The sequence below is a fragment of the Miscanthus floridulus genome, chromosome 1, assembly GCF_019320115.1.
Source record: "Miscanthus floridulus cultivar M001 chromosome 1, ASM1932011v1, whole genome shotgun sequence".
Taxonomy (NCBI): Eukaryota; Viridiplantae; Streptophyta; class Magnoliopsida; order Poales; family Poaceae; genus Miscanthus; species Miscanthus floridulus.
This window is the reverse complement of record NC_089580.1, coordinates 757029-768414: the sequence shown is the minus strand read 5'-3', so window position 1 is coordinate 768414 and position 11386 is coordinate 757029. Positions and strand designations below refer to the sequence as shown.

Here is an 11386-nt window from a genome sequence, read left to right as displayed (position 1 = left end):
TGCCTGTCTCTCTGTCGCGTGGGACCCATGCGTCAGCCGTCGTTCTCAGGCGGGAGTCAGCGTGGGCCGCGTCATGTTTGGGCCGCGCCAGCGCATGCGTCGTGGGCCGTCGAGTCTGACCGGGCCGACCCAGCAAGTAGAGTTAGGGTTTCAAATTCATTTCTGTTTTATTCTTTTCACAGATTTGTGTATATATTCAAAAATATGTATCTCCTAGTTGGTAGATTTAAATGATGTGGTTCCAATTTTGCTGAGTTCATGATAATGTCTAGTTTTTATTAAAAATATAATTTATGCTATGTTCTGTTATGAAAAATGGAGTTGCTAATTATCTCTTTTAATCATGAAAGAAATAGGGGTAATTATATCCTTTTCTATGTAGCTCCAAATAGCATGAAATATTTATGCTGTACTGCTCATATCATGAATAGCTTGTAGTTAAATTTTCATACATTTTGGACACTGTATGTAGGAGTTATAAAATTCTCTTATTTGCATGGATGGATCTTGTGTGAATTTTCATAATTTTTCTATAGATCCAGTAAGGGTAAAATTTGGTGAGTGCTATTCTTATGCTAGAACGATGCTAGGAAAAATGTGAAATCTGTTGCTTGACACTTTTCAATAGGGTTTCCTAATTATGTTAAAAATAGACATAACACCTGTTATTTTGGGTACAGCAAGTTCTGCTTGCCCAATGACTTTGAAACTTTTATGGTAGTTTATGTGAAGTATGAGATAGCTACTGTAATTTTTGTAGATTTTTCTGAATAGTTTTACTATATATTACTTTAATCACCTAATTAACTAAATAAATTAGAAAAGTATATTAAATAATTTATTTAGAAGTTGGCACTATACTTTCTAATGTTCCTCTGGTATGCACAACAAGTTGGTAAACTTGGTTTGGTCCAATTATGCTTTTGCATCATCACTAAATATTTAATTTAGTAACCCTGTCATTTTTGGATAGATTCTAGGTTTACTGGAATTCGATTTGGTTAATATAAGAATCATGCTTTGATGTTTAAAAATGATTTGTAGAGAATTTCATAAGCTTTCCAGAATGTCCTCTTTCAAGTCATTTGAATTTATAGAACTCTGGTTATGATTGAATTAAGGAACTGCCCGTGTGCATATGAAACTTTAACTGTTGTTTTAAGTATGCATTTACTATTTCTAAGTTTGTGGTAATGTTCCTAGGTGTTAGGCCTTTAACTGAAGATGAGCATCTTTATCTTAGGTTATGCAAGTTAGGTAAGTTGATCTCGTTCTTCAAGTTAAGTTAGATACATGTTTTAAAGTGATTTGAATAGAACTACTCTTAATCGGTAAATGAGTGTCCAGTGATGTTTTCGTTAAACACTTATTGTGATTCATTTATCATGATCATCATGTCATTCCTTATGCATCCATGATATTTATCTTATGCATCGGTATGCAATAGGTGTACCGGAAGGTATGACACTACTAGAATTCGAGGAACCGAGCGAGCAGCAGCAGCCGACACCGGAGGTATAGGAGGTGCAGCCTTCAGGAGAAGTGCCAGACGAGGTCGCCGTTGAGTGCCCGGATCACCGTCCGTGCAACTTTGTGAAAGGCAAGCCCCGGAGCATATTAAGCCTCCTAATTTCCGAAATGCAATTAAAGTATTATTGTTACATATATATTGTTGCATTAAGTTTAGGTGTTGGATGCAAACACTTGCTGCATTGGTTATCCAATCCTTGTCCAGATATTGATACCCTGAATCCTATGTAGCTCAGGCTCGTGTAGTGCTTAGCCTTGCATAAACACGGTAGAAGTCAGGTGATTTCCTGTCACCTGCGAGATATAGGAAGATACATATGGCACGGTTGGCTATATTTGCTATCATGGAAAAGAACCAGTCTTAATTTGAAATGAAGACCGGACGAAGGCTTGTCGGTTTGCAGTGACTCTGTCTGTGTCGATTAAGGACTGAATCTTGAAGCCTTTTCTGTTCATATTGAACGTATGCCTCTCTCTTAGTTGGCTATGTCCGAAGACCGACCGCGAAGCCGAGTAGCTCACCTCAGGCCGGGAGTCGATAAGTATAAAGTGCGCCTCGGAAGGGAGCCGTAGGCGTGAGTCCAAGGGCAGGTGATTTAAAAGTCCTGATCGTCCTAGCAGAAGGGTAATCCCTGAGAGTGCTGGCGCTGATCGAACCCGCAAATTTGGTTCCTGAGTTGTCCCAAAGGTGACCCACGGCTACCCTTGTAAAGTATGCCAGGGTGAGAGTTAGGAATACCCCCTCAGCTGAGTTGTAATTCGATTCGAGTCACCGTCTCTCCTGGTTAGTGAGAACTTGACGGGCTTATCTCCAAAGTAGATACACTAAATAACCTAATGGTTCGGAAATAATGATATGATGATGACAGCCTTATTATACCTACTATGGTTAATATTGTTTGCTCCTAATAAGTGAGTGCTCTAGTACATGTGCTAATCTAGTGGACAGGTAAATGATGATAACTTGATGCTAAGTTTAAATTGGTTACTATATTTATAAGCTCTTTTATGCAACTGTGTCCAGCTAGCCCACCTCATAAGCCTTGCATGACCCTTGTGTCTTTTATTTCTAGTTTTGACGGGTAAGTCTAGCTGAGTACCTTCTCGTACTCAAGGTTTATCAACCACCTGTTGCAGATGACCAGTTCTACTTTGGTTGCTGCAAGTACTGTCTTCTCCTAGCTGGGGATGAAGACTAGACCGTTGGGCACGGTCTCTCGTAGTTCTTGTACCTGACGATGCTTTTGTGGGACATGACTCAGATCTGGCAATGTATTTGAAACTATGAAGTTATGTACTAAACTATGTTGCTTCCGTGAACTTGAACTTGGTTTGTAATATTTTTATTCGGACTCTGATGGATGTAATCCGAATGCTACTTGTGAAATGTTGTAACGAATGATGTGTTGTGTTGAATCACTATGGTCTTGGTTTGTATGTCGAGAGTTGGTTGAAATCCTTTGTGATTTCTAGACTACCGGGATTATGGGAGCTTAAGTACAGGAATTTGATCACCTCGGTGATTGTTTTTGTACTTACGTTCTTATGATTTGGTCGGTTCTGTTACAACTGGTATCAGAGCAAGATTCAACATTAAACATGTCATTTGTATATTTAAAACAAAATTATTTGTGAAAATCCTAAATTAAATACTAAGTATCGCCAGTGGTCATATCCTTATGCCCAAATAAGAACTCTTAGGTGGCTTATTAAAGTACTAACTTGGGGGTTCCTGCTTGTTTCTGTTTCATTGTCCATACGGTGTGCTATTGTATGAATACCATCCGCTTGGGTGGTAATATATGGATCAAAATACCTCTACGCTCTGGTAAGTGGGAGTTGTGAGAGCATAACCGTCCAACCATCGGTCTAGGGGAGAGTAGTTGTGGTTGCTCGCATACTTACATGTTCAATCATGTATCTACAAGAGTACTTAAATGTGGGTATCTCTGTCGGGTAGCTGTGATACTAGAGTATATACATCGGGGGACGTATGTATGAAAGTATTTAGTTTACTACTTACTTTATATGCCTTTTTGGGAAATTATTGGGCTGAAATGAAATTTTCTGCAGGTACACTAACAACGTATCGTTGTAGATCGACTAGCTACCGTATATGAGAGAACATATGTATGCCACCGTATATTTTGCTAGCCGTTAAATTTTTCTAGGTTTGTGAGGACGTACGGATCGTGCATGCATCATGTTCAAGCATACATAATATTTTTGCATTACTCCCTTCTTTAAAATTGATGGTCCCGACTAATTAAATTTCGTATCCCTTAAATGATTCTCCCCTTACGTTGCAACTTTTTGCTACAGATGGCGCGCACGAAACTCACTGCTCGCAAGTCCGCTGGAGGCAGGGCGCCTCGTCACCGGTTAGCTCCTCATGAGCCTCGTCCTGAGCTTACTGAGGCGGAAAGGCTGAGGGTAGAGCTGGCCCGGGTGACTGCTGAGAGGAATGCGGCTCAGCACCATTTGGAGCAAGTAACACAGGAACGGGATCAAGAGACCCTGGAGGTTCAGAGGTTGACAGTTGCTCATCGCAACTGTGAACGTATGTTGATTCACGTGCTGAACCAACGGAATGAAGCCTGACACGAAGAGAATGTGTTCATGGTTTTGCCTGTGATCCCACACCCCTACGCCCATCCCTTCATCGCACATGTGATTTGCACCAACGGCACCCCCTCGCTTCCCCCTACTGATAGGGTCTCCCTGGCTCTCTCGTGATCCATACAACAAAATCGGAAAGAAAATCAATCACGCAAAATTGGAAAGAAAATCAATCACGCACGTGAGAAAAGGAAAGGCTCCCACACGTCGTCCATCAAACAAGAGCCAGTCACGCGTAGGAAAGGGAAACGACAAAATGCTCCCATAGTTCCTCACTTGCCTCCCCCATCGTTGCCCTCACCCACTTCCACCGTCCTCGCCATCGTCCTCATCTGCCTCCCCATCGTCGCCCTCACCCGCCATGGTCTCATGCCATCGCATGGCCCTCAGCCGCCGTCCTCGATCGCCGTCGAGCGGCCGCCATCGTTCTCCCTCCGCGCTACCTTCCCCTGCACAGCGCAGCTTGCGGTGGCTGCAGAGCCCAATGAAGACAGGGAGCAGGCTCGTCGAGATCCACCACCTAGCCGCTGATCCACCTCTGCATGTCTGGCAGTTGCATCATGGACCAAAAACCACAAACAATAATTTTTAATATTGAATTGATCATAATTGTTGTTTGTTATTTTTTTAGAACTCAAATCCTTCAAATACCACTGCCCACTATTAATGTTAATTAAATTATTGCTCAGTATTTACAATCTTTTTTTGGCAGCCTGCATTGATCGTAGAAATCATATTCTTCATGTATTGACCGTAGATGCAACCATATGGTTTGGTAGGATATGGTCTTGAAATGCAACCATATAACATTGATTCATATATGAGGTAATTTCAAAAAACTGCAAAAATACTAATATCCAAAAATCACAAGTTGCTGGTAATTTCATTGTTGGACAACTGACCTTTGATTGACTGCAATAGCTTCAGAAGGGCATTCATTATCTTTAAAAAAAAGAATCGAAAGGACATTGTATTCTTGCGATCATCAGATTTCACAATTACTTTTTGCAGGGTTTGGTTTTCTGGAGTAGGAAAGGGAGGTAGAGGTGGACGCTAGGGTTCCGCGAAACCACCGCAAGAAAGCACGCCTATTGGAATAGGTAATTGATCAATATACGATGATTTGGCTTTCAGAATCACGAAAAAGCACAGAACTGCACAGCATAGGCATAGCTCATGCTCTTATTTGTTTACTGTTCAATCTATGTTGAGTTGTAGTTTGGGCAAGGGCTGATAGGAGTCTGGTTGTAGAAACTCAGGTAATTTCACTATTGGCCAACTGATCTTTGATTGATTGCAGTAGCTTCGATGTAAAGAAATCCATTTACCTTTTCCTATTCTGAATGTTAGACCTTTTTTTTTGCTTCACCTTTACCTATTCTGAATGTTATATACAGTCAATTGATTAGGTTGTTACCTTACTTTAGCTATGTTTACAATCAAATATATAATATGTGGAGAAGTTTTGCTTAGCCAATTACACTCTGGGTTGTTGTTTGCAGCATTTTGCTTGATGCCAATTTGATCTAGAACTTGCAGAATTGAATCGTCCATGCAAATACTGACATTACTTTATGCGGGCTTGCAGCTACATCCTTGCTTTACTGCTTTTTATTCTCCCGAGACCTATGAATGACTATGTGCATGTTCTGACAACTAATTTTTTGAGTTTTATATTATTCTCCTGAGTCCTGAGACCTATGAATTATGAAGCATCAGTTTGCAAAGACCTGATAATATGTTTACTGGAACAAATCATCTATTGATATTCTCAATCTTTCTAATGTTTAGATTTGGATATTACAAAGCAATCTAAATTTTGTGACAGTAAAAGATTGGCAATCTGATTGAGCAACCATACATAACTAGCAGTTGCTAATATGCTTGAAGTATTATTGTTATTACTCAGTGCTTATGGCTACAACTAAATTGCTTACTGTGTTTCTGCTCCATATAAGTGACGGGTAACTTCTTGGTATCGTGTTGTATGAATTCAGGCACGTAAGCTAAAATCAGCATATAATAATTAGGCTCTAGGAGGGTAGACTACTGAAGTACTTAAGCCCTATAATTCTTGTTTCATGCTTTTATTCATCTTAGAATTTAAACATGGGTCCAGCTGCAATATTTCTTTGCTTGTACTAGGTTTTCGTATGCCTATGTTTGCTGAAAATACAAGGCAACCATACAGAATTAGCAGTTACCTTGATAAGAGGATGTTCCAATAAATTTTATGCTTGTGAATGCTTTGTTATGCTATTATCTTCAGAATATGGTTTTGCATCCTTATGTGTTCATAAACCATCGTGAGGTTTATTTGTAACCTTCGTAGTTTGCATCCATCTTTATTATAGTAGAACAAGAGCACAGGAATATTGGTGTCCTTCTTCGAATGTTGACTGAGTTGCTGCCATTTATTCATCAGAAAGCTATACAAACTTGCCCATTTACATCCATAATTTTTTTGCCACTATGCCAATGCTTACTACTCCTAGCTGTAAATCAAGATTTGTTGCATAATGTGTTTTCAGAGAGCTCATGCGTATTCCCACTTTGGAAAAGCCAGAGCATCTAATTTTTACTGTTACTTTCAGGAAAGAGAGCGAGCGTGCAAGCTTGATTCGAGATCATCAATTGAGGCCTCCCACTACACTAACCTATTATGAGCTCTTTTAGATACTGACAAGGTAAGATAAGTTTTCCTTCTTACTAACGTATAGATGTTAGATTTTGGGTTTCATGTCTGAAATTGTTAATGATAGTCATGTTCTACTCATCCTAGCACATCACAGCACAAGGTGAATCATAGTTGTTATCTACATAGCTGGGATCTTACTAAAGTGAAATAAAATAGAGAGAAAAAATTTGATAGCCAGTAGCTGCAGCCACAAGATATGAACTACTCTGAATTTGTATATGCCTTTGATGTTCAAGTTAGGCAACTCCTGCGGTTGGTCTCTCAAGATATCCTTCTAAAAAATCAAGCACATCCATCCATTTACAGGAACACATCATAATTCTGTTCAATGCCATACTTTTTGCTGTCTATCAAACTTTGAGGTGAGGAAATTGAAGGACTCAAGATACACAGATAACTTTTTGTCCTGTTGATCGCCACTTGGTTACAACTAACACAACGGGCAGTAGTTTACTAAACCGAGGACCCAACCCTAACTTAAGCTAATTGGTTATTTGTATTCGGATCTGATATAATTACATATGTGTACATGTATTATGCCTACTAACTTCCAACACTTTCATAGATTAATTTCTGATTGAAACTTGAGATTAATTTTGTGTTCAGTTTCATCATAATGGAACCTATGCAAAATAATGAAGGTTGTACACCATTTGCAAACCTGACAAACACCATCAATGGAGGTAACTGTTTTTACACATGTCCATAGATGCTTTCACTTGTATTATTTGTGGTGATTAAGTAAATATCTATCAACTTATTTTTAAACAGCTGGCCAGACAACATCAAATTCACAAGCGCAAGTTGATGAACATGCGCAACGTAAAAGGAAAAGAGAAAAAGCATGACATACAGCAATGACTCAAGAAGAAAGGGACAAAAAAATAAAAAAACGTAGAGAAAAGTACCATATGAGTAAGATGGAAACTGCACTAGCTGCTGGGTCGAGAGGTGGACCACATCTGATTTTCATTTCTGAATTCAGTATTACCATTTTTTAGTTTATTTAATATATAGTGATAGTGATGTATATGTTCTAAATGTATATACATTGAGCTAAAAGTTTTGTGCAAATTAGGAAAAAATCTGATGGACTAAAACTTTGCAAATTAAAAAAAGTTTTGTGTTGTGTATGAATGATACCATCTACTTGCATCAGTCATTGGTTCACTTATTTGTTGTGTAATTATGTTGTACCAGTTGGAGTTGAATCAACCACAGAAAACACTGATGGCTATGAAGATAGTAACGGGCTACATCGAAACAATTCATACAAATTCATGCAGATTGATAAAGATAACACACGTATCATTTTTGTTTTTTTGTTCCTAATACTAATTATTTTTTCTTGTGTTTGTATGATGCCGAGGCCAAGGTTAATATCATGTTATTATATATGTAGGTGACTACTCCGATAGATGTATAGATCAAAGTGGCATAATTGACTTGATTGATGCATCACCTGATCTAAACCCAGGTACATTGTGTTTTTCATTAATGTTTATCTATTTGAGCAGAAAAATATAGTGGGCAACCCAATTGTCGTTCATAACAATTTAATAAGGAATTAATGTTCTTGCAATATGTGCCCTTCTATAATTTATTTGAGACCGTATTTTTTTATTAATATATAGGTGTTGTAAATGAATCCAGTTCCATCGACAATATTGTCACGTGTCTAAAAGAGCGTAAGCGTCAGCTAGATAGAGCACGAAGGGCTGCAATGTCTCCTGAACAAAAGGCGCTAATAAACAAGAGACGACATGACTTGTATGCGGCAAAAAATGCACCCAAAAATGCTGCAAGAAAACTATAAATGACTCCATAGGAGAAGAAGATGAAACGAAAAGATAGCAAGAAAAACAACAATAGGATAGTGAGAGAACACCGAGTCAACAATTTGCATCCGACTCAATAGCCATGGAGAGTCCTCACTTTAACCCTCAGCTTATTTTCCCTTCTTCAACTCAATCGCATAAAACGCCTTCACACGGTATGGAAATACCCGAATTAAGGGGGACGACCGTTGACATCGCGTCATTTGTAGTTCAAAATCTAGAACTCTAGACCCCTAAAATGGCTATGGCACAGACCATACATAGGCATCAAGTGACCACTAGAGAGAGAAATGACCTTCTATCCCATCGCAATCAGGCATTTGAAGCAAACATTGAAAGAAGGGCTAGAGGGTGTGCGGATGGAAAGTGCAATGATTCAAATGACCGACACAACCGAGTGTGGTTTATAATGGTACTTAGCCTTGATCACTATATATTGTCGGTACTTTTACGTTCACTCTTCTATTCCAAAAACTCATACCTTTTCTTACAATAGATGGTGTCACCCAGGAAACTCTAGTTCCACCACCTAATAATTGCATAGGTACATAGACACAACCATCTATAGTTGACGGTCTTCAATGCCTCCAAACGGTGCTTAAGCTCATACACCAGACTCTATGGTCGAGGATGGTATTTTCTTTATTATATTTATCCCTTTTTTGTTTTTTTTTGCATGCCATTATGTTTATTTCATCATATATGTGGTCATGTTGCACAGACTATGATGAGGATGTCATATTTGAGGAGGACGAGGAAGAGGATGGGGCGTACTTTTTTGTCAGACAACGTACACCGCGTAATAGTCAAAACATTCTTTCACAAACTTTCTTTCAACACATAACACATCAACATTTTGTTAGAAGACGATGAGGAGGGAACCGACATCGAGCTAAATCTCGACACGGATGAGCAAGAGAACAGTGAGCCTGATGTCCTGGATCCATACGATAGGGTTTACGCTAATGTCCCGTCAGAGTTGCACATGCTACCATCGGTGCCAAACTGCGAGCACTGCAAAGCAAAGAAATTCGAGGGTGAACTGCCCAGATTTTGTTGTCGGGGTGGAAAGATTCATCTTTCAAATCCTAAGACACCACCAGAGCTCACGAGGTTGTGGTCTAGCTCGGACGCTAATGCTAGGCACTTTCGTGCAAACATCAGATATTTCAACGACCACTTCTCTTTCACTTCTCTATACTGCCACCTAGATCGTATGACCACTAACATGCGAATCTGCGGTGTCTACATGTTCTGTGCCCATGGCCAGATTTACCATAACATACGGTCATTTGGTAAAGAGGATGGTGTCGAAAAGAGACACCTCGAGCTTTTATTTTTACGATGATGATCCGTCCCTCGAGCATCGGATGAGCAAGTGTCATGTGCAATGCGCCCAAAAAGATAGAAAAGTTATAGAGCAATTGGTTAGGATCTTTAATAGGAACCCCTACTCCCAACAACTAAGGAGTATGAGACACGTTGAATACCTCAAGGATTACCGAGTCGAGTTGAACCTTGACCAGCGGCTTGACCAGAGAACATATAACGTGCCATTGACATCAGAGGTGGCTGTCGTCTGGGTTGAGGGGAGTGAGCATCACAGCCAATTCGAGCATAGTGTTCTCCTGCAAGGGAAGGATCGGTCTATATACGACATCTGCTCATATAATGCATGCTATGACTCACTATTATACCCATAGTTCTTTCCAAGGGGTGAGCTCAGGTGGCACAATTGCATTCCAAAAGTGGGTGCGACTATGGCTCAAGTTGAGCGAGCTTGAGCAATCTGCAAAAAGCAAGCTGAGAATGGTGGCGATGATGATGGAGGTAACTTGAACTCTTTCAATAATGCAATATAAACTCTTTTCTATTAACTCATGATACTAATCCGAACAATGTCTCCCTGTAGAACCTATTGCGAATACGTGTCTCCATGCACAACTACTACTGCTACAAGTTCTAGATGCGGCCAGGGATATTTAATCCAATACTCTATGGCTGGCGTCTTTTCCAGCAGTTCAACATCGACACCTACATCAAGATTGAGAGCTCACGTTTAGACTACATGAGGAACAATCAAGATGCTTTGAGGGCTGACCTATACCAAGGCCTGGTGGGCAGCATGCATTCGGGTGAAGGATCTGCTGAGAATGTATGAAGGCGTATTGTCCTGTCTTCGTCATTCATTGGAGGACCCAGTGATATGAGGCGTTGTACATGAATGCAATGGCTCTGGTGTGAAAGTACGGTAGACCTGATATCTTCCTCACAATGATGTGCAACCCTAACTAGGATGAGATCAAGAATGAACTTTGTCCAGGCCAGACACCACAAGACTGCCTAGATCTTATCACACGAGTCTTCAGAGCAAAGTTAGAGGCGATGAGGAAAATGTTGATGGAGAAAGACATACTAGAAAAGGTGAAGCCCTACATATATGTAGTGGAGTTCTAGAAGAGGGGCTTGCCGCATGCACACTTCTAGCTAATAATGGAACAGAAGTACAAGCTCACATGTCCCAAGCAATATGACATGATTATCCCTGTAGAGCTACCAAACAAGAAGAAGTACCCTGAGCTCTACAAGATGGTCACGAAGCATATGATGCATGGTCCCTGTGGGACGCTTAATCCATACTGTCCATGGATGATGGGCCATGGGTCATGCAAGAACTGTTACCCACGTCCATTCTGTGAGT

General features: G+C 40.0%; 1 pseudogene; it reads left to right on the top strand.

The window, feature by feature from the left end:
• Positions 1–7463: 7463 nt before the first annotated feature.
• LOC136470723 (uncharacterized) lies at positions 7464–10671 on the top strand (annotated as a pseudogene).
• Positions 10672–11386: the final 715 nt, after the last annotated feature.